Consider the following 22,132-nt stretch of genomic DNA (forward strand, 5'->3'; position numbering starts at 1 on the left):
AATTCTTAGAAGATAGGAAAAAATCAGACTATCGGATATCTATGTAGATACAATATCGAAATATATGACTTTAACTAGTCTTAATAAAGGATAGATACGATCCGACAGATGTAACCTGACCAATTGGATGATTTTGTCACACACAACACGCTGTTAGCACTTAGACTGACTTAGAGAAATCACTGAGCGCTATTATTCAATCTGGTCATGACATCTCCATGTCAATATAGCAGATTTAAAATAAAGTGCTACGCCACAAAGTCGCCTACACATGATTTATAGCACTTCATTTACCAGTACTCCTATATGACACTGTGCTCTTTGAAATAATGCTGACGATTAAAATATTTAAGTAAGAGATAAATGAGACAGTCGCGAGAGGGAGAGAGAGAGAGAGATAGAAATCTACTTTCTCTTTACTCATTAAACGTATATTTCCATAAATTATGCTCGTTAAATTTGCAAACACATTACACGTGTATTCATATTGCATAAATGCTTCTCCAGTAACTGGCACGTTTCCAGCGACCACCGTTCGTTCTTCCATTTCCATTAATCTTATTCATATAAGATATTAGTCTCGCGGCCTTGAAAAATATTCCGTTACTTTTATTAGGGCATTTCAGTGACAACTGTACCGTCTTGAAGCGCATAACTTGTATTAAAGTAATGCTATAAAAATTCTTTATGTTTTATTCGAAATGGTCGATTAGCAGTTTTTAATCTTTGGTTAATATTTTTTAGTCCCGTATCATTATATCTTTAAAGCATAAAGATTTAATATTAATTTTGTCTGAGAGAATAATAATTTATTTCTAAAACACTTTACACTTTGCCTATACTTTTTCCGCACTTAAGAATTAAGATTAGTAATTTAAGATAATGATAAAACCCAACTTTTCAATTCCCAACATCAAATGTATCGATAACCGGAACAATACCGCGACCAATTATGGGAATATTCAAACCGGATATCGCGGGGTCGCGAGGTGGACCAAACAAAAAGAGAAACGAGCAACAACCTCTTGAAACTTCCGCGTACGGCGAGACGCCACGTTCGAATTTATCGCTAGCGTATTTCGACCACCCAGAAAACGAGGAGTCGGCGACACGACGCGAATCCAAGACAGAGAGTTTCGTACACGTATACGCATCAAGGAAGGAACCGTTTCTATAGGTCAACTTAGAATAGAATCGAAGCAAGTCGAAGTCGTCGCCGCCGCGCCGCCGCCGCCGCCGCCACGCGTTTCTGCGCATCTATGCGTGTCATGAAATCACACGCATGCGTACACACATACATGTGTAAAACTAGACGCGTGATAGACCAGGCGTGAAACATCGGGAAATTGATTTCACGAGGCGATTGAAACTGGGAAAACTTTGATAAGCTGAAAATAAAATTGATTTTCGCATTAAAGCTGAACATGTTTAACGAATTAGCAACCTCTTTTTAGTAATAGGGACAGAAAAACATGAAAGATCAATTAAATCATGGTCAATATTAATTGACATCGTTAATCCTAAAAACTTCTTTATTATTGTATAATTTTTATCACAATTTAAAAAAAAGTTATTATATATATATATAAATTATATAAACGATAAGCACGAAAAAAGTCAACAAATTGTTCTTTAGTTTCTTTTCTATTTTCAAAAATTATTTTTTTTAAAGTAACGAGTTTATTTTTTATAATTGGTATTGTATATTTGTGTATACTCTTAAACATGTGTCTCTCTCTTCACATAGATTCTAAAAAACGGAAGATTCTTGCGTGAAATTATATAATCTATAAGGAAGGAGCTAAACTTTGATAGAATGACGATTTTCGTTTTTTAAACAAGATATCGTAACGCAAAACCCTGACGCAAATATTAGAGATACGCCAATTGGATAATACATGGACGTTTATCGAAATTCTTGGACCATTATCGCACTGAACTTTAATTAATGGCAGATAGTCTCTTATCTCTCGCAAATTGGGCGAACCGCAGACTGGAATCTTAATGTAGATAACTCTAAAGAGTTCCTCATTCTTTCCCTCAGAAGAATCTTATAATAAAAGTTGAATAAGATTCGTTCACCATTCTTATGCATTTTATTGCATTCTCGTGTCTTGTAAAAAAGATTATCTCTATTGGATTTTTAAATAATTATTGATATACTAAAATAAAGACTATAATTACTTTCTTTATGTAGATTGTAATTGTTTTGTACCAAATATTTGTATTTTTCAAATTTTTTATTATCAATTAATTAGTAAATAATAAAAATAAATATTTATTTTTATGTATTCATTTTCTTAATGCATTAAATAAAGATTCATGTATAGTCAGGCTCAAATTACCTTATAATCAATGATTTATCATAAAACGATTAATTAAACGAAAAAAATATCAAATACGATTACGAATCTGACGTAATAAACAAAACAAATGCAAGTGATCATTAGTCAATTACAGTGATCACACACGTATAAGACATGACTAATTATATTTGTATAGTGCGACATGATTAATTACATTCGTATAGTCGCATCCTGTGCATCTCGGATTGCAGCAATTTCTCATTCAGCGACAATCTGGTGAACGTTGAGATTTGCGGTGAGGAAACGATCACCCTTATCATCTCTCTTGGTTGCGACGTGGAACGAAGGTCTAGGCGCGCGGTCTAACAAACGTCACACGAAGTCGCGAAGCTTCAAGGGTGCTTCTCCCTGCATCACGATAATACAGTCTCGAGGATTCGACGATAAATTCACGACGCCATGAATAATGCATACGCGCGTGCCACGCGAATTCATGAAGCCGCGACGTCGAGACGACGACGATGACGGTTACTCGCGTCTCGCAGACTCGTACTCCACTTCCCAACTTCCCTCGAGGTTTGAGACAATAGCGGGGAGAGCAATCTCGAGCTACCCAAACGATTTGAAATTCTAAGAATTTGCATCCCTTAGGAGGATGTAGCCGAGTTAAACAGTGTAACCCAATTAGTTCCCTCTGAATCTTTTTGCGGAACAAGTTACAAACTTTCCATCGCGGTGCGTCATCATTTATCAATTTAATGTTGCGATAACGATGAGCGATTCAACTGAAAGCCGAATAAAATTAATCTTTCTAATTTACTATTAAGCTTCGTTCATATATAAGCTCACACTAAGGCTTGGTATAAAAACCTCCGTTACATATGCAATTAAATTATTGTATTATGCATTAACTAACTATATTTTTGAACTATAATTACAACCCAGTAAGCAAGGAACATTAAAGTAACATTTAGAAATATTTATTTTAAGTGTATTTTTTGAACGTTTTAATAATATTATATATATTTTTTTTAAATATTATTTTGTAATGTAATTTTTTTTAATGTTGAAATATTTTGAAAACATTACATGACATATCTTTTAAATGTTACTCTAACATTTATTTGAAGTTAATACAACCGTTCAAGTTTGTAATATATTAATTTTTATATTACAAAATAATATTTAAAAAATATCTATATAATATTATTAAAGCGTTCAAAAAATACACGTAAAATCAATATTTCTAAACGTTACTTTAATGTTCCTAGCTTACTGGGCGTATTTTGTATAAATACAGTCCTTAATATTGCATTTGATGTTATTCCGTAAGATGTAAAGATAACGTTTCACCAATCACGTTGAAAGTTTTCGAATTAAAACTGGTTAAATCGTCTCCGAGTAACTCACATTACCAGATAACATTCAAATCACGTTTCAAAGTACCAGTTCTCGTCCGATCACTGAAGTCAAGCAACGTTGAGCGCGGTTAGTACTTGGATGGGTGACCGCTTGGGAACACCGCGTGATGTTATCCAAATTTTTTTTTGCCTCATGAAATCTAGTCTGGATATCGGGTGTCAATACAATAAAAAAGGAGAAGTTGCAGCGTTTGTTTCGTATTGTTCTAATGTTCGAATCTCACTGTCTGCTGTTTCAAGAAATTGATGACTCGTAATTGATATTTTACTTTTTGGAGATACATTGGGTCTGTTTTTTTATTGCTGAACTGTCTACACTAGTTCAGCAATAGAAAACAGATCTATTATTTTTCTGAAAAATACATATATACCATACATTAAGACAAGCTAAGATTTTTGGTCCTTATTCTGATATAATCTGATCAATTAAATAATTAAGAAATTGTTACGTCATGAACTGAGATATTTAGCGAGTAGTGACATAGAGAAAAATTTCTAACGTTTAGAAAAAAGCCATGAAGATATTAATGTAAATATATATAAAAAAACATTTATCGTAAACAGACTTATTTGCTATTTCTATATAAGTTAACATATCATTGAAAGGGTCCGATTAAGATAGCTTGTGAAGTTTATCATAAATGTAAAAGGATATTTATGTTGCCTCTACAACAATAAGCGTTAAGATCGAAGTGTGACGAGAAATTAGATGAGTGCTTCCTTTGTTTCTATAGAATTCAAAGAAGATAGATTTAAAAGAAATCTGATGGACGATTTCCCTGAAAGTTTCTATAGGACAAAGTCCGCAGGGATGACAATTATTTGAACTTCATCCTTAAACTCGAGTTCAATGCACTGCGGACATTCACAAACATTTACACATACACTCTTTTATACACACATGTTTTTGAAGATAATAATGCACTGAATAGTTGAAAAAATAAAGAAATAAGAGATAACTTAAAAAGAAAAAAAAATAAAGATAAGAACAAAGCTGTTTAACCTAAATTAAACAAGCAGCTGAAACTAATTTTCAATCAAATTATCAAATGATCACCAAGCGAAAAAATTATTAGAGAAAGTGCATGCGTGTTTCTATACGTTTACCCCCAAAAAAGAAAAAACAATCTCAGTTATTCTAAAAGGTATAGATCACTCATATGATACACAAATTAAACGCATTAAACAAGAAGTAAAGTTCCAAAAAGTAACGCCGTTTAAAACGAAAAGATTGGTCAATGAAAACATATCATTACCGATGTTTATAGTACAGCTGGAGGCAGGAAGCAAAGTACAAAAACTGCATAAAATTAATAGGATTTGTCACCATGTCATAAAATGGGAAAAACTCGGAAAAACTTAAAAATAATAAAACAATACAATGTGTAACAGATGCCAAAGATTAGGACATACAGCCTCCAACTGTAACCTGAGATATATATCGCTGCGTAAAATGCAACGAACCGCATTTGCCGGGAAAATGTCCGATTACTCCTGATAGCATAACTGACAGATCTACATTGTTTTGCACAAACTGTAATAGCCATGGCCACCCGGCATCTTATCGAGGATGCCCGGTGTTCCTAGATCTAAAAAGAAAAATGATGGAAAGGAAGGATGAATTTAAAGAAAAAAGAGATAAGAAATTAATAAGCATGAAAAACTATGTAAAAGACAACATCAGTTTTTGAAATACTCAGAGGCAGCTCAAGTCAAGAAGAGTCACAATCTAGGAGAGGTCCATTAATGACATGAAATAAATGACATGCTAAATGAATTTAAAGCTCAAATACTAGCAATGATACAAAAACAACAAGAACAAATAAATAATATAACAACTTTAATAGAAAATACAGATAAAATAAGATACTAATACGGCCCTCTGATTGACTGATGACGCCTTAAGACTATACTTAAGACGATCTTGGATATAAGACCCGACTATGAATACCGGCCTTAAAGAATTATATATGAAATAGAAATATAGAAAAGACTGAAGAATATAATAAAATTAAAAAATTTCGGTAAACCTTTTTTAACAAAAATTGGTAACCCCTTTATTATTAACAATTTTTATTAATTCTATTATATTCTTCAATCTTTTCTTCCCCTATTTCATATATAATTCGTTAAGATTTGGTTGATCAGTTCTGGAGTTATAGAAATTTCTGTAAATTTGGCACAGACATACATACATACATACATACATACATACATACATACACACATACCGACATTTTTTTTTAATGCAATATTTCGACGTTTTAAAACACTCTGAACATATTGACATTAAAAACTCAAAAAACAATTTTTTCTTTGGTTTCTTCTACCCCTATTTTATATATAATTCTTTTAAATTTGGTTGATTAGAGCCAACTTTATACGCAATCAAAGGTTCATATACGAATTTACGAAAACAAATCTTCCTCTATGAGGAAGCAAAAATAAACTATGTGTTAAACATTATTGACAATGGACCTGCAAGAAATGGCTAATATAGATTGCAGCAAAAAAATTATATCAGAATTGAAAATTATTTCAATTAATGTAAATTCTATTGTAACAAATCAGCGCAGGTCATCCCTGACAAATCTGTTAAAGGCAAAAAAAACCCGACGTAGTTTTTCTCTCGGAAACAAAACTGAGACCAAATCATGTAGTAAATTTCCAAAACTATAACATGATCAGGAATGACAGAAAGAATAGGATGGGTAGAACTGCGATACTGATAAAAAGAAATATCGAATTCAAAAGAGTAAACATACAACTACAGCAATGTAAGTCATGCACTCATTAAGTATACAATAATCAAAATAAAAATCAAAGCTAATACACACCTGATATTAATTGCAGTCTATGCACCTTGCGGAGGCCAGAAAGAGTTCATTCCGGAACTGGATCTGCTATTTAAAAGGCTTCAGCTAGAAAAAGAGCAAAACTATTACATAATTGCAGGTGACCTAAACGCTAAACACACTAGTTGGTCAAATTCAGAAAATAATCCCCGAGGTATATCCCTCAATGGATGGATGAGAAATAACAAATTTAAATATAGAAGTAAATTGTATATAGTACGCTAACACCCTCCTATCCATTCGGAGAGTCATTCCTGGATATCATCATTGCAGATGTATAAGGCTAGACTTTGAAAACGCGGTGGATACTTTCAAAATACACTGTATTCCTTACGATAGCGATCATAACGCTCTAATTGCTAATGGATCACTAGAGTCAGACACACAGATACCCCTTACAAATGATACTCAGCAACACATATATAATTATAAGAAGGCCGATTGGGATAAATTTCGCGAAGCATGCAAACAAAACTATAATTGCGATATCCCTAACAACAGAAATATATCGATAAAAGACACTATACTATACTTAAAAGAAATAGACAACATAATTAAAAAAGCAATGACAATAGCAATTCCAAAAGTCAAAGCTAGGGACGGCGTAGACGCTTACATTAACGAGAATATTAAAAACCTACAAAAATTTAAGAGCCACATCTTAACACAACTCCATCGAAAACAAAGAGTAAAGAGACTGGACAGATGACAATAACAACGAAATAAAAACACTAAAGAAACTGCTATATGAAGTACGCAGCCGATTAAAAATAGAATTCGCGAGCTCGGTTAACAAATACTGGGAAGAAAAAATTAAAAATATCCCAATTAACAACTCAGCAGCCATGTTCCCTCAAATTAATTCAATATTTCGTAAAAAAGGTAAAGCAGAAATAGGAAATTTAAAAATAACACGTGACAAAGCACACATTCTAAATGAATATAACGTCAATAGATAACTTAATAATAAGCGAAAATGACGAATTACTTATAAACAACGATGAAGACAAACTAAATGTAATTGGGGCCTTTTTAGCAAATGTTAATAATAAAAATAAGACAGAAAACAATCGTTTTACGAAATACATAGAAAGTAAAGCGCGTGAATTTATTAACAACATCATATGAACAAGAGACACGAAATTACGTTATGTACACTCTACTGGCAGGAATGCCTGGACATAACACATATACATATACATGTACATATATGTCATATACATATCAAAATGTCCCGGCATTCCTGCCGGTCAGAGTACATTTAGCGAGAAAAATCGCACTGGAAAAAAGCAGCAGTAGTCCCCATATTAAAAAAAAATAAAGACGACACGAATCCAACAAACTATAGACCTATCAGCTTGCTACCAAACATTAGTAAAATATTTGAAATGATAATAAATGACGCATTGTTAGTTGAATGCGCTAAAAATAATATTCTACCGGAAAATCAATTCGGCTTCAGGGCTAAACATTCGACAGTACACGCAATAAACAAACTAACGTCAGATGTGTGTTGGGCATTGAACGGAAAAAATTGCGTGGGCGCATGCTTAATAGACTTGGAAAAAGCGTTCGATTTTGTATGGATAAACGGACTAATAGTCAAGCTAATAAAAGAGGGATTAGAAGTACACATGATAGAAATGATAATTAACATGATAAAAGATAGATCCTTCATAGTACAAATAGGAACGAACGTTTCATCCGCAGAATTTGTAATACTAAATGGATTACAGCAGGGAACGGTCAATACGCCCATCCTTTTCAATATACACACATCTGACGTACTAAAGCTTTATGACATGAGCGCAACGTACCCGATCAAAGCAATAGCATTCGCTAATGATCCGATTATATACCATGAAGATTCATGGCCGACTCGAATCCAATCCACTTTACAGGACAGATTTGAAAGAATCCACGCGTATTACAAAGCCTGGAAACTTAAAATAAATATAAATAAGTGCGAAACAATTCTGTTTAGACAGAACCTCGATTACGCTAATAGTAATGCACGGAAAAACTACAAAACATTTGCGTTAAAAGGAAATAAAGAGAGCAATAAGTTTATACCATGCAGAGCATACGTAAAATATCTAGGTGTTAACCCTAGACAGACTCACTTATTTTTCTCATACGTGAATGATTCACTGGGGTAATACGTTACCCCAAACTTGTACCGCGTGTATAATATTTCCAGAATGTTCTTAGAAAACTTTATAATAGATAATTTTGTTTGTTGTTTAATAGGGAAGACGATAGTAGTCATCTATTTGCGGTAGTAAAAAAAAAACAGTTAATAGTATATTACACTACAAGGGCAGAAAGTTGAGATTCCTGCACTGCGCGCCATGATGCCCGAGGCGAAGCCGAGGGCATCATGGCGCGCAGTTCAGGGCTCTCAACTTTTTGCCCATGTAGTGTATACTATTTTTCTCAATACTAGGCCGAAAGTACGAATGAAATTGCATTCGTGTGTTAAATGATATTGATGCCTGCCCCGACATTTGCTGCACGAGCGAAGCGAGTGCTGCTGGTCGGGGGCAGGCTTCAAATCAAATACATCTAAATAAATAAATGTAGTTATTTTTCTGGAATACTTATTTTTTATTAATTTGTAAAACGAACTTTTATTATAGTTTTATGAAGCTTGGTCATTATTTTGCGAGTAATAAAAATTATTAACAATATTGCCATGAAACACACAATTTTCATATTTTATACTTGAATCTTTGATTTTAGCTGAATGAGTAGAAGTTAAATCTGATGCCTGGTTATCCCTTTCAGTTGTTTCAAATTTATTTCTTTTTATTGGTGGTTTATTTTCTTTCTGACAGTGAACAACAGAGATCGGTGGTTTGTTCATGAAATGCGTTGGCTTGATTGATTCACTATTAGCATTTACAACTATTTTTCTCTTGCTCCCGGCATAAAAAAAGTTGGTGACTGTTTTGACTGTCCTGGTAGAATCAGTTCTTTTGGTAAAGTAAGTTCTTTTGGTAAAATCGATTCTTCTGGTGGAATCAATTTCTCTAGCTCTGCTAAAGCGTCATTATCAACTTCGAACTCTTCATGAAAATCATCATAACCAATTTCTAATGGAATAGACGCTTCATTTCTATCAATCCCTATTGCACTAGCTGCACTGTTCTTACTCGTCGATGGTTGAGGGTTTGACTGAGCATTAGATGTGGAAGCATTGGATGTGGCTGCATGAGTTATGTTGTCAAAAATTTGTTGCCTGTTCTTTAAGGAATTTTGAACATATGCTGTAAAAAAAAATATTATGATAAGTATTTATTAAAAAAAATGTAATATTGAAGTATAAGTTTGTATTTTATAGAGTTGGATAATTTTTTTTTATTAAATAAAAGCATTACTTTGTGCTATCTCAGTCGATTTCCACCCTCCCAACTGTTTGAGCATAGTTGTGTTTGCGCCAGAGTTAGACAAAAGTGTTGCCGACGTTCGTCGGAAGCAGTGTCCAGTATATCGTTTCGGATTATTTAACTCTAAATATTCAGCAATATTTTTAGGAATAAGACCAATAGTGTTTCTTCCAATTACTTGGCGCTGGCATTTACCCTTATGGTATTGAATAAAAAATCTTTCAGTAGTAAAATCAGTAGGCTTCAATGATATGTACTTCTTGACTCTTTCATAAAAAAGGCCTCCGATTACAAATTGACGAGCGAGTCCATTTTTCGAATCACTTATAGTAACAAAGTATTTATTACCTAGATCTTCTACATCGGCAACTCCAAGATCTTTAAGCTCTTTACATCTAGTAGCTCCACAAATACCAAAGATCAGAATAACCTTCAAATATAAAAGTAAAGATAGAAAATTACAAATTAGCTAAATAATTAATAAAAATGTAAATAAATACATACTTTTAATCCTAAATATTGGTGATCCGGCGCATCATTCATGAACTTCATAATTTCATCCCATGTGAACACAGCAGATTTCTTTGGTTTATAACCTTTGGCTTTATTTTTAATTATATTTATTAACTTGTAATACTTGCTTAAATCAATGTTCTCTCTTGTGTATAATATGTTTTTCAACATTGAGTACACACTCCACAACGTTGCCGGACTTAACCTTGTTTGTAAACTTTGAAAATATACTATAAGATTATCTTCTTCGGATTGTGACAATGCATTTTTATGTTCCGTTTTCCATTTTTTATATGTTTCGTACACAAGTAGGTATCTCTCGGCAGATTTCTTAGGTAAGGTGTCAGTTTCAATAATTAATTGCGCTTCGGCTTCAAAATTTCTGTTAACTTCATCTTCATCTGATGATTCATCGGATGATTCATTTGCACTCATAATTGTAGTAATAGCAATTTCTATTATGCACAATTCACAAAATTAGATAACTGTCAAATATTGGCATACATCAATTGTAAATAAATTTTAAGGTTAGAAATCAAGAGTAGTTAGCGGAGTGTGGTTAGAATGTTAATACAGAAGATAGAGGTTCTACTGTATGATGGGAACTTCTTTTATTGTATTAATGCGCGCGAATAAGTTTCTATGTAACAGAGTGAGCGACTCTCGACTTTCGGCCGTCTTGTGTATTGTGTACCAGTCTCATCAGTGTATGAGTAATTTCTTTCGGCCCGCTGTCGCAGAGCGCATGCGCGACACTATCACGGCATAAAAGTTAGGCTTTCTGCCGTAATTTGGAAGCCGGAACGACGTACTTTCGGCCTAGTATTGAGAAAAAAATTTTTTAAAACAAAACAAAGAACCAAAAATTTGGCTGAAATAATGCGAATTTGAATTTCGCGTGGGGTAACGTATTACCCCAGTGAGTCTGTCTAGGATTAATATAGATGAAAAGCTAAAATATGTAGAAACTCAACTAAATAAAGTGAAAAAACCTTTCTTTAAATTCAAGAGACTGTTTTACTTCAAAATAATCTGCTATCTACTGTTAATAAGGCCAATCATAACATATGGCTGCCCGGTGTGGTATAACATCAGCGCCTCCCAAATGGAGAAAATCAGACTATTCGAGCGAAGATGTCTAAAAGTATGTCTAAGAATGTTTGCAAATCCGGCGTACGATTACCAAAGACAATATAGCAACAAAAAAGTATACGACAAAGCAAACATACCGAGAATTGATAACTTTATATTAAAGCTAGTTAGAGATCATTTTGCAAACGCGGCAAAGATAAAACAAAACAGTCTAATTTTTGCAGCACTGTACCCTAATCCAGAGTACTATGCTAGAACATTGCTTACCGGTTTCATCCCAGCCGAAGCATTTTTGTACCTGGACGCGAACAGTTTCATACAAGATTCTAAGGGTATTCCGATAATATATCACGTACCTAGACATAAAAACATAAAAAAGATTAGTTACCCTGCGAATATAGATTCTTCAAAAGATAAAATACTCTTACGTTATTGTAAGGACATACCCATGAGAGATAGACAAGACAAACATCGCTCGAACTCCAAATATTGGTGGTTGCATGAATGATGAACCTAAAATAAAAAGAAAAGAATGCGTTAATAGAACAAGAATGCGATTTAAGTAAGTAAGTAAGTAAATAGTTATTTTACAACACCTCCACGGAAAGTTCGACTTTCTATGCCTGTAGATGAGAGGGGCGAAAGTGACCAATTTCACGCCAAGGCGGCATTAGCGGGCGGAAAGTGATCACTTTCGTCCCGCTAAACAGGGACGAAAGTGGATACTTTCCGCCCTAGGGAGGAAAGTGGTTACTTTCCACCCGCTATGCCGTCCTGGCGTGAAATGGCCACTCTCGCCTCTCTCTAGGCATAGAAGTCGAACTTTCCGTAAAGATATTGTGAAAAATATCGTGTGCACCTCGGGGCGGAAGCGGAAGAACGCTACTTTCGCCCATTGATGCACAATATACTATACCCGTAGATGGGTCCTTTGCGTTATTGTTTTCTTTTATATTTGTAACTCTTCAATTTTATATTACGTTAAGTCACAGTAACACGGTATACCAGAGATTTTTTTTCTTGCCATTTTTTGTCTGGTCACAACCAATATTGTAATTAACAGGTTCGTTCGCGGATCAACCATACATATATAATACACGATAATAAGGATAAAGAAATTGATGACTCGAAATATATATATTCTAAATACATTAAAACTTTATTTTTAAACAATTACACTTAATTATAATAAATAACTTATAAATTTTTTGTGTAGTTATTTCTACTTTGTAGAAAATATTATCTTTCTCTAAATATCTTGAAAAAAATCTTTATATACTTTATATTGATGTATACAAAATTTAGTTATATAAATTAATTATTAGTCTTATATGAACGATATACTTTATATCTACCGCCTCTAGTCTTCTCTCTTTACAGACACTACAGACTGATTGAACGCCGTCATTGATGCAACAATTGCACCTGATATTTCCGTGGTCGTATCACGCACGCGTTGATTCATACTGCGTAACGTTGAAGGATATGCTTGCAACTTAATAGAGCGATAAATATACGACACGCATAATTGTAATCTCCGTATAATAGTCGATTATAATCGAATAAGTTTTATGGAGAAGTTGCCCATTCCTCATAGCCGCGTGCCATTGATGATGCTTTTCGCGAACATCTTAATTGGAACTTAATAAATTCCTGATGACCAGGCTTGAAAACCCGTTTGATGCTCATCGCATCGCGCGCGCGCGCATCCGAATAAAGGCAGAAGTGTAAGATTTTCGAGTCGCTTACGTTTTACTTGTTATGCATCGTTTATTAATGAGCGATAATTGGTAACGTTCAATGGAGATTGGGGGATGTGATAAAAGTGCATTATTCGTGAGACACGCGAACTTCCGAATATATTTGATTTCCACTTCTTAATAAATAAAATTTATAATAATTGTATACCTAATAATATATCATGCATGCATGAAATTCATGATTAAATATACAGTTTTGAGAAGAAATTTTGTAATTTTGAATAATGCTCTTGTTATTCGATTTCTACGTCCGTATTTATTTATTTAATTAAATTTTGATTTAACAAGACTGAACGAAAGTGCTAATACTTCTTCTAAACAATAACGAAATTGATTGTGAAATCGCGAAGCCGCATAAATCAAAGTTTACTTTAACGTTACTGCAAGCCACAATGTTTGTTTGCTGAAAGTACAAGTACTAAATCATGAAGCTGTTCAAACGTATACATTCTTCTCAAAGTAACTGACGTAAATGTCGAGCTATATATTGTCATAAATTAATATCTCTATTAATCATCTGTCATGCATAAACGTAATTCGTAACAGCGTTATTATTCTCAGTTATTACTGTAATTTGTTGTTATTAAATCTTAATATTTAAATACTGTTACAGGATTGTTAAAGCTCCGATATCTTTTGTGTGTTAAATAGTTTCTCAGGCACATGTAAAAATTAATTTCTTTTTGATTGAAAAAATTACTTGATGCATGAGATACACTGATGTTCTAATTTCATTATCTTACAAGTACTTGCAGATTAATGACTGGTATATATGGTATAGTAAATACGCAGTTTGTAGTATCGTCGCGCGATTATTTGATTCACGGAGTTACTATCTCATGTCTATGATAAAGCGCATTATAAGAAATAGCAATTGTATCCATGGAGCGCGCTGAAATAGTGGCCAACTAAATATAACTCGCGGCAGCAGCGGTGCGGCCGAGTCGAAAGACAAATGAGGTACCTTCGGTAACTGTACCTGAACGCGCAAACCGCGGTTCGCGCAAAAGTTCATTGCTTCCTACTGCCGGATTCCGGGTCAGCGCACGTCTCTCGAACGCGGAGGTGTCCAAATTCGTCCGACGGAGACACGCGAGAAATAGTAGACCTCGACGAAGCGCATTGCGAGCAAAACGAAACAGAAATTCGACCTTGCGATTCCTCTGTAGAATAGTATGCAACGATACTTGATCGAAAAATCATTCGAATTGGTTATTTCGGAAACGCACCCACTCAGATTTTAAATATTATTTGATGTTATATGAACATTTTTTTATGCTTTTAATCATTTAGTTATTTAATAACCTTTACGATAAATAATAAAAAAAGCATTCTACAACGATAGTGACCTATTATAACAACAATTTCGTAAGATATTTTTGATTCAGTTTGTTTCTTGACGACTGATTGTGTGTTAAATAGTTATGTTATTCATAAATCACCTAAAAATAAAGATAAAGAAGAAAATAATGAAAAAGAAAATTGTGTACTCCAGATAATAGAATATCGTCAAAGTATTTTATATAGCGCTCCTTTAATTATCCGAAAAATCTATAATCAATCTAATGACTCTCCGTACAACCACTTATCCGATTGAATCTTCAGATGCTGTTAATGTGCTATAAAAAGGATTTATTGACACTTTGTGGGACGAATATTATACAAGCAATTGTTGCAATTGCTGCAAACAAATAATCTATTACCTATTATATTTTATACCATCATTTATAATAAAGATTATTTCTGATACATCACGAACATTTACCATTATTTATATCCAAAATTTGCATAAAATAAATAGCCACGAAATGCACTTTTCTTCTACCTTTCTTCGTACTTCGCGACTATTGCAGAATGACCGTTTGATTTAAAAGGGAGAAATCTTATACGACGCAAGAGAGATAAGAAAAACACAGACGTAAGAAAATAATACGTACACAGAACATTTACCGTCCCGTTTTCAAGCCGCGCGACAGTGACATCAGTTACTCCGGTCCAACGGTATCGAGATATCGAAAATCGTCCTGTCATCGAGACGCATTACTCCGAACGTCAAACTGGTTTCACTTTCCTTTCGTCGTGTGAAACCGCGCGATCGAGACGATATCGCGCCGAAGTACCTGCTTATCGCCGATCTATCCCTCCCTCCCTTTCTCTTTCTCATCGAAAAGAGATCCAACGTCAGCATGAAGGGATCGTGTACCGTCACGTCGGATCCCTATCGGGCTATTAATGCCTCTTCGGCCACAATAAAGCGTGCGCGCGCGCGCGCACGAGCGCGAGCGACGGAGAACCTCCCCGTTTATCCAGATATTACAAATAAATAATTAAGGACGCGCACCAATCATGTGGCCCGTGGAAGCCATTCATTATGAAGATTAAGTCGTTCGACCAACCCCCTCCTGGACCGCGTCTCTTTCGTCTCCACCCCGGGACCACGGGCTAAACAAACGATCCACGATTCTCTATCTAATACCCACGCGCGCCGCTTTTCAATTTACATACTTCCGATAAGTTATTCCGGGGCTGGGGGGGGGGGAGATATGCGCTATAAATTTCGGCTCGTTTTCGTTGACATAATGTATACTTATGTACCTCAATAATTGGGGAGGCGTTGTTTCTACAACGCCTACGCGAAAAAAAATTTCGATAACCCCTTTGACTATCCCTATTCAGGTTTTGCCATCGCCATAGATATAGAAATTTATGAGAAAAATAGGATGCGCGAGTTTCGCTTGCACGATTCTTACATAAGATGGTCGCGATGTGTCTTGTGGTGCTTGGGATTATAATATAACATGACGTTAAATTTTATAAAAAGATTAATTAGCAACTGTAAAGACTAAATTTATACGAAGAATTTATATATTAAAAATTGTATTTAATGTTTTTGCAGAAATATGATGTGATATTTTTGCATATTACTTTATGCGCGATAGTTCGACTTGTGAAGTAATATATATAAATCTCTTTATTAAAAATGAATAATATTTAATTCTCTGAGACTTATACTTTGTATATTGCATTTCTTGTAATCGATTTGTAAAGTACATTATGTAATATGTATTCAATGTTAAAAGTTTAAAAACGGACAAAAGTTGATAGTTTTTTCATGTCTAGTTATTTTTAATGCTAACATGGACATTAAAATATTGGTATTAAAAATTAATGTTGTTTTTTTATTATGTAACATGCTGATGGAAATCGTAAAGGCATACGTTATTTTTTATTTGTGAGAAAGTTATAGTGAAGTTGTTAAGGGCTCGTTGAAATCCGCAAGAATGCAACGAAAATCTATAAAATACCAGTTCCGCCAGCGAAACGTCGCACAGAATATAGCATAAAATTCTATAAAGAACTAGCGGCGATATCCTTTTTATTTGAATTAATCCTTTCTATTTTTTAAACATTTCACATATTAAATATTCAGTGACTTACAGACAATTTCTGCGCCTAAATAAAATTGCCTATTTTTTTATAATTTACAAGTTATAAATCATATAATTAATTTCAACTATACAAATAAAAAGTCTAACGAGATATTTTAAATGTCGAACATTGTTACTTTGTCATAATATAATATCTTTCAAACGCTGAGATCTCGAAATTAGAGAGATTATGCGTAGTTTTTAAAATAATTTCTCTGTTAAAAATATGATTCGGGCGTTCACGAGAATCTTCCCGGACAAGACCGCGTTCGTTGACATGAAACTTTATCTGCGATGAAGTCGAGCCGACGATAAGGAGCAGTTCGTAACGGGCGGATCGGTTTGGTAACGAAGTCAACGAAGTGATATCTGGAAGAATTAAATAATTTATATACGAAAGGTTCAACCGCGTGACCAGCCCATGCCGTTTCGTTTTGTAAGAGTCTCCGCGACCGAAGAATGAAATGTTTCAAGAGCGAATCTCGTTTTACAGTGTTTGTCACATACATCCAAATAAGTATCTGACTTCGATTCAAGTTTTATTCAAATTTTACACACCATTAGTCCCACTTTCAGCCATAATCGTCGCGGTCGTTATGCGTGTCATGATAAGTGAGTTATCAATGCCAATGTCTGTAAAGCAGTACGTATAGTATCGCACGTACGAAACAATGTAATACATTCACAATATTCACATGCATACACGCGTTTCGAGAGGCAAATGAAGATATGTCTCTCGACACTGAATACGTAATGTTCGTGTCAATAAAGACTCGATAAAGACACAATTATAAATGTTACTGTATTGTGAAACAATTTATATCATCATTTTAATTAATTTGCCACTCTTTAAATCTGAATCAGTGAACAGTGACTATTCACTGATTCAGATTTAGAGAGCACGCAAAAAGAAATCAAACAAAAATTCCTGAGATCAAAAGAAGCCTAACGTGCACGGCAAAATAAAATTTTGTTTGCAGTTCTTTAGTTTGCGAGCAAATATTATTAAATAAATATGATATATCGATGTACTTGAATTAACAATTAATCTTTTTCACGAAATGCGGTGAAGTTCGTTAACTTCTCCAGAGCTTTATAGGGCGGATTTAAGAACGATATTAATTTCCTCCGTCCCACGCGTTCATCCATCGATGCGATGAGATCGCCTATATATATTACATAAATATATATGTATAATAAACAATATATACATATATATTTTTTTCCTCGTCACATTTTACCGCGCACGCGAGGCATACACGTGCATCGTTCACGTGTTGCGTATACGACGCTGCACATGTGCGCGCGATGCGCTACGTAAGAATAACCTGTTGCACGTCAGCGACCATACAGCTATTCTTTTCTTACACGGCAAGACTGACGTCATAAACGGAGACCTTATGCGGAGTATATAGGGTGTCCCTCGTCAGCTGTATTTTCTCTTGAATCTTTTATACATAAGTTACTTGGATGTGCTATGCCGTACGTGATTCAATCAAGACCTTTTTATTTTTCTATCGGACTTAATATTTGCTATAAAGAACAGATTCTCTTCCATTTTTATTTTTTTGCTAATGATGTTACTGTAAAACTTTGTCTATTTCCTATTTAAAATAAGATGATTATTATATCTAGATCATTTAACAAAAAAAATATATATATAATTCTTCTATAACAAATGAGATAAGGAGAAATTTTGGCAATTTGAAAGTTATTGTAAATTCTCGTATTACTATATTTAAAATTTGCATTATATAACTGGCGATTATCGAATATTATTCAAAATATATAATACATCGAAATAATATGCTAATTAAAAACTAATTAAAAACAAAAAAATTTATTTCTATTTTTTAAATAGAATTATTTTTAAATATTTCTTATAGCATTCATATAAGAAGTTCAGTATGTAAGAAGAAAGCATAATTTTTTTTAGGTACCCTGTATAGATTAACGGACGAGAAGAACAATGTGCGGAATGCATTTTCGTACATGCAGGTAACATATTTCTTTATGATATACCTCGTAAACATGCGTATGTGATGTTTTTTGACTGCGGGTGAGCCTAAAATAGCTTGCAGGTGTGCTCCTTAATTTACTAAATTCGCTTTGCTCTTATTTAGTAATGATTCGCCACTCTCTTCTTGCGCACGTGACGCGATTCTGACAGGCGAGGATTCCTGTTAACTTTTTATTGCGTCAATATAAAAAGTGTCTCAACTACTTATTTCTTTGCTTTTTTTTCTTGCTTATTGACTTTGCTAAAACCGTTTGTTTTATTTAAATATTAAATACCTTATATACGATTATTGACGTATTAATCTTTTTTTAACTTTAACGTCTGTATTTAAAAAAGCGTATCATATATATATCGCAATAGCCTACTCTATATTTGCGATATATAGTTTATAAACCGTTTGGCGCAATTGAAATGTTAATGTTTCAAAACTGTCCGCACAACTTTAAGTATCGCTATATACAAATTCACAATTCCGCATTAGAGCAACTACACTGTTCAATATAGTCATTACATTACCGCACCTTACTGTTTTTATACGAGATTTCTAGGGATGCTCCACAAGGACGTGTAGGAAGCGCAGCGGGAGAGACGCGGTGAAATAGCAAAATTGGTGCAACCGCAACGAAACCGCAATCGATCGTGCTACTCTTACCGCTTTTCCGCGTGCAGTAAAAATCCTATAAAATCATTAATGTAAAAACTTGGCTTATTCTCGCGCGATACTATGTTTTACGTCTATTACGAAAATTTACTTCGAATGCAATACCTTTAAGTTCAAGCATATGCTTTATTTCCTAATGTTATTTCGAGCTCTAAAGAGAAAGATTAAATTAGGTAATAAATTAAATTAGTTAATATTGATTATATAGAAAATATAAAATATAATTTAAAAAAAATTTTTTTTAAATAAGAAACCGCATGATTTTTAAGAAATTAAAAATTAATTAAGATTAAGATCATATACCAATTAAGAAAATTACTCGCTATTTGTGATATCAAGAGACAATCTTATCAAACCGAGTATAATTGTGTGCGTCTCCTGAACACGAACGCATTCAATTCATCATTTTTTTGAATACTTTCGTTCAGTCCGTTTTTTACGGCTAAAAAAGGTTCACGAAAAAAAGGTTGCGGCGAAAGATTAAGACTGATCGATTTTGAAAGGGCATCGCTGATTTTGAAAGGACATCTGCCGAAGGATCTTCAGTCACAAAAGAACAATTTGCGATCGGACGAACACTAGTACGTTTCCATCCTACCTTCCGATAAGGATCGCTACTTCTCGAAAGGCGAAGAAAGCAGATATGTCTAAAATGAGGACGACACGAGCCGCTTTTTTTCAACCCATTTCAGAGAAGTAGCAGTCGATTGTTTGCCTACCTCCTTTATTCCTTCGTCGTGCTGCATCTTTGTTAGCTCTAACTCTAACACATGGGGATTGTATCCGCTGTTGTTTCCCACACTTAACATCGTTTACAACGTGACTAATCTATTGTTACGGTTTTCATTATTAAGTCGTAACATCTCCATGGACCTGTCAAATTATACTAATAGCATCTGGGAGATCTCAAATTACGACTTGCGCGAAAAGAACAGAAAATAATGAATAAGTTTATTGAAGAAATAATAAATACTTAAAATAAAAATTTACGAATAAGTTAAAGTAAATTTGAAACTAACATAAAACTAACATTTCTCCTGAATTATATTTTCGAAAATTTTCTTCTATATAAATAACATTAATCTAAGTACACTTGCAAAATATATTTTTAAGCATTTTAAGAAAAAAGAGAAGGAAAAATTCATATAATTTCAAATAAAATTGATCACATCAAGAAATTTAAATTAAGTACAGGTTCATGCAGTTACATGATAAATAAAAATTCAAGAATTTTAAAAGTATCTTACATAATACGTCATTATTAATATGTTGTTATTAGTACATCTATAAAATTTGTAATAGAATTCAGAAATAATATATATTAATTACATTTGTTACATATAGCTTTTTTTTCTAATAAATTTTGCTTTCAGCTTTGATTATATATAATTTATACTACAATTATGTATTTCTTATTTTATTATTATTTTAGTACTATCAAGTACTGAAAAATTACTTTTTTATATCTATAAGAGCTAATCACTTATTTTCCGTTTGGATAATAAGTAGGGTTCATCTATATTCGATCAGCCTGATAAATTGTGATAAATTAGACAGCGTGAATTGAATTTCTGCGGTGAACATCAAAGCATTCAACGATCTCTTTTTTGCCCACTTTTCTTCTTTTCTTTTCCGTTGGAAGCTGCGCTCATTTCGCGCGCGGGCGCACTTTTCAATTATTCATGCATAAATCAAAGCTATTCTCATTCGAGAGTTCGTCGGTGGCAAGAGTTAACCAATCGCGAACTCGATAAGACGGTGGTTTTTCAACGTGATCAGTTGCTTTCGCGCGGTTATATGACCATAATTAATAACTCATCAAAAAATTGCCGACTATCGACAGATCGCGATCGATCGGACGAGATCGATCTCCACGAGGGGCATCTTCCACAAATGCGTTTCATACTCTTTAATCGGGATCCAAGCCGGAACTAAACGGATTATTGATGCATCGAACTTGAACGTCGATATTCGCCTTTTGACCATTAATTTCTCGAACCGATTGAAGAACTTTTGCCCGGACACGGTTTCCTCGGGAATGAAAGAACGAAAAGCAAGAGGAAAGCAAGAAAATTGGATCGTTTTTGTTCATGTTTCAATATCATTGCTGTACTATCGCATGTTTATCGCTAAATTTTTACGAAAAAGAATACGACGACACATTGTTTCGTTTTGACTTTATAATTCTTCAACGACCATTAACTCTTCTGTCCTCTATATCTGAGCCTACCTACAGGATGTTCTACGGAAAAATATCCAAAGACCGATTCAGATGACGAAATTATTTATTTTATATTTGGCTTTACACTGGTATATCTATAGTTCAGTCTAGTTGTACTAAATGCAGTCGTGTATATTAAATGTAGTCTGGCTTGTGAAAAATTTGTGGCAGTACTCAGAGATGACTAATTTCCGTTCGTATATCACAGGCAAAAAGAAAATCAGATTTGTTAAGAAGAAAATTATAATCGTGTGACGATTTATATAATATGAATAAATCTTAATTATAATACATTCGCAGGTTTTTAAGAAATTAGATTTTATATAATATTTGAATTTATAAAATAATATCTATATTAACAAAAATTAATATTTATTATATTTTATATAACAGACAGTAATTTTTATCAATAAAAAAAGACTTCTATAACCACTATTTTTTAGCGCTTATTGTTAGTGAAGGCCGG

At 33.7% G+C, this 22,132-nt stretch overlaps 1 protein-coding gene, 1 long non-coding RNA gene and 1 other non-coding gene across 7 annotated transcripts in view; 2 read left to right on the plus strand and 1 right to left on the minus strand.

Annotated features, from left to right (window-relative positions):
• LOC139815687 (uncharacterized) overlaps positions 1 to 22,132 on the plus strand; it is a 239,480-nt gene that overhangs the window by 151,849 nt on the left and 65,499 nt on the right. The window lies entirely within an intron of this gene.
• Positions 1 to 22,132, minus strand: part of LOC139815691 (uncharacterized) — a 197,857-nt gene that overhangs the window by 50,632 nt on the left and 125,093 nt on the right. For 4 of the 5 annotated variants that reach the window (XR_011732806.1, XR_011732802.1, XR_011732803.1 and 1 more), the window contains 3 exons: positions 12,023 to 12,089; positions 11,844 to 11,932; positions 6,565 to 6,648 (listed from right to left, as the gene is read on the minus strand). This is a non-coding gene — a long non-coding RNA (uncharacterized lncRNA). Of the gene's footprint in view, positions 1 to 6,564; positions 6,649 to 11,843; positions 11,933 to 12,004; positions 12,090 to 22,132 lie in introns of all 5 variants that reach the window. The other variant, XR_011732805.1, reaches the window with a different exon arrangement.
• On the plus strand, positions 3,724 to 3,843 carry LOC139817068 (5S ribosomal RNA). The gene has a single exon (XR_011733135.1). It is a non-coding gene; the product is annotated as a 5S ribosomal RNA (ribosomal RNA).

Source organism: Temnothorax longispinosus, chromosome 7, assembly GCF_030848805.1.
Source record: "Temnothorax longispinosus isolate EJ_2023e chromosome 7, Tlon_JGU_v1, whole genome shotgun sequence".
Taxonomy (NCBI): Eukaryota; Metazoa; Arthropoda; class Insecta; order Hymenoptera; family Formicidae; genus Temnothorax; species Temnothorax longispinosus.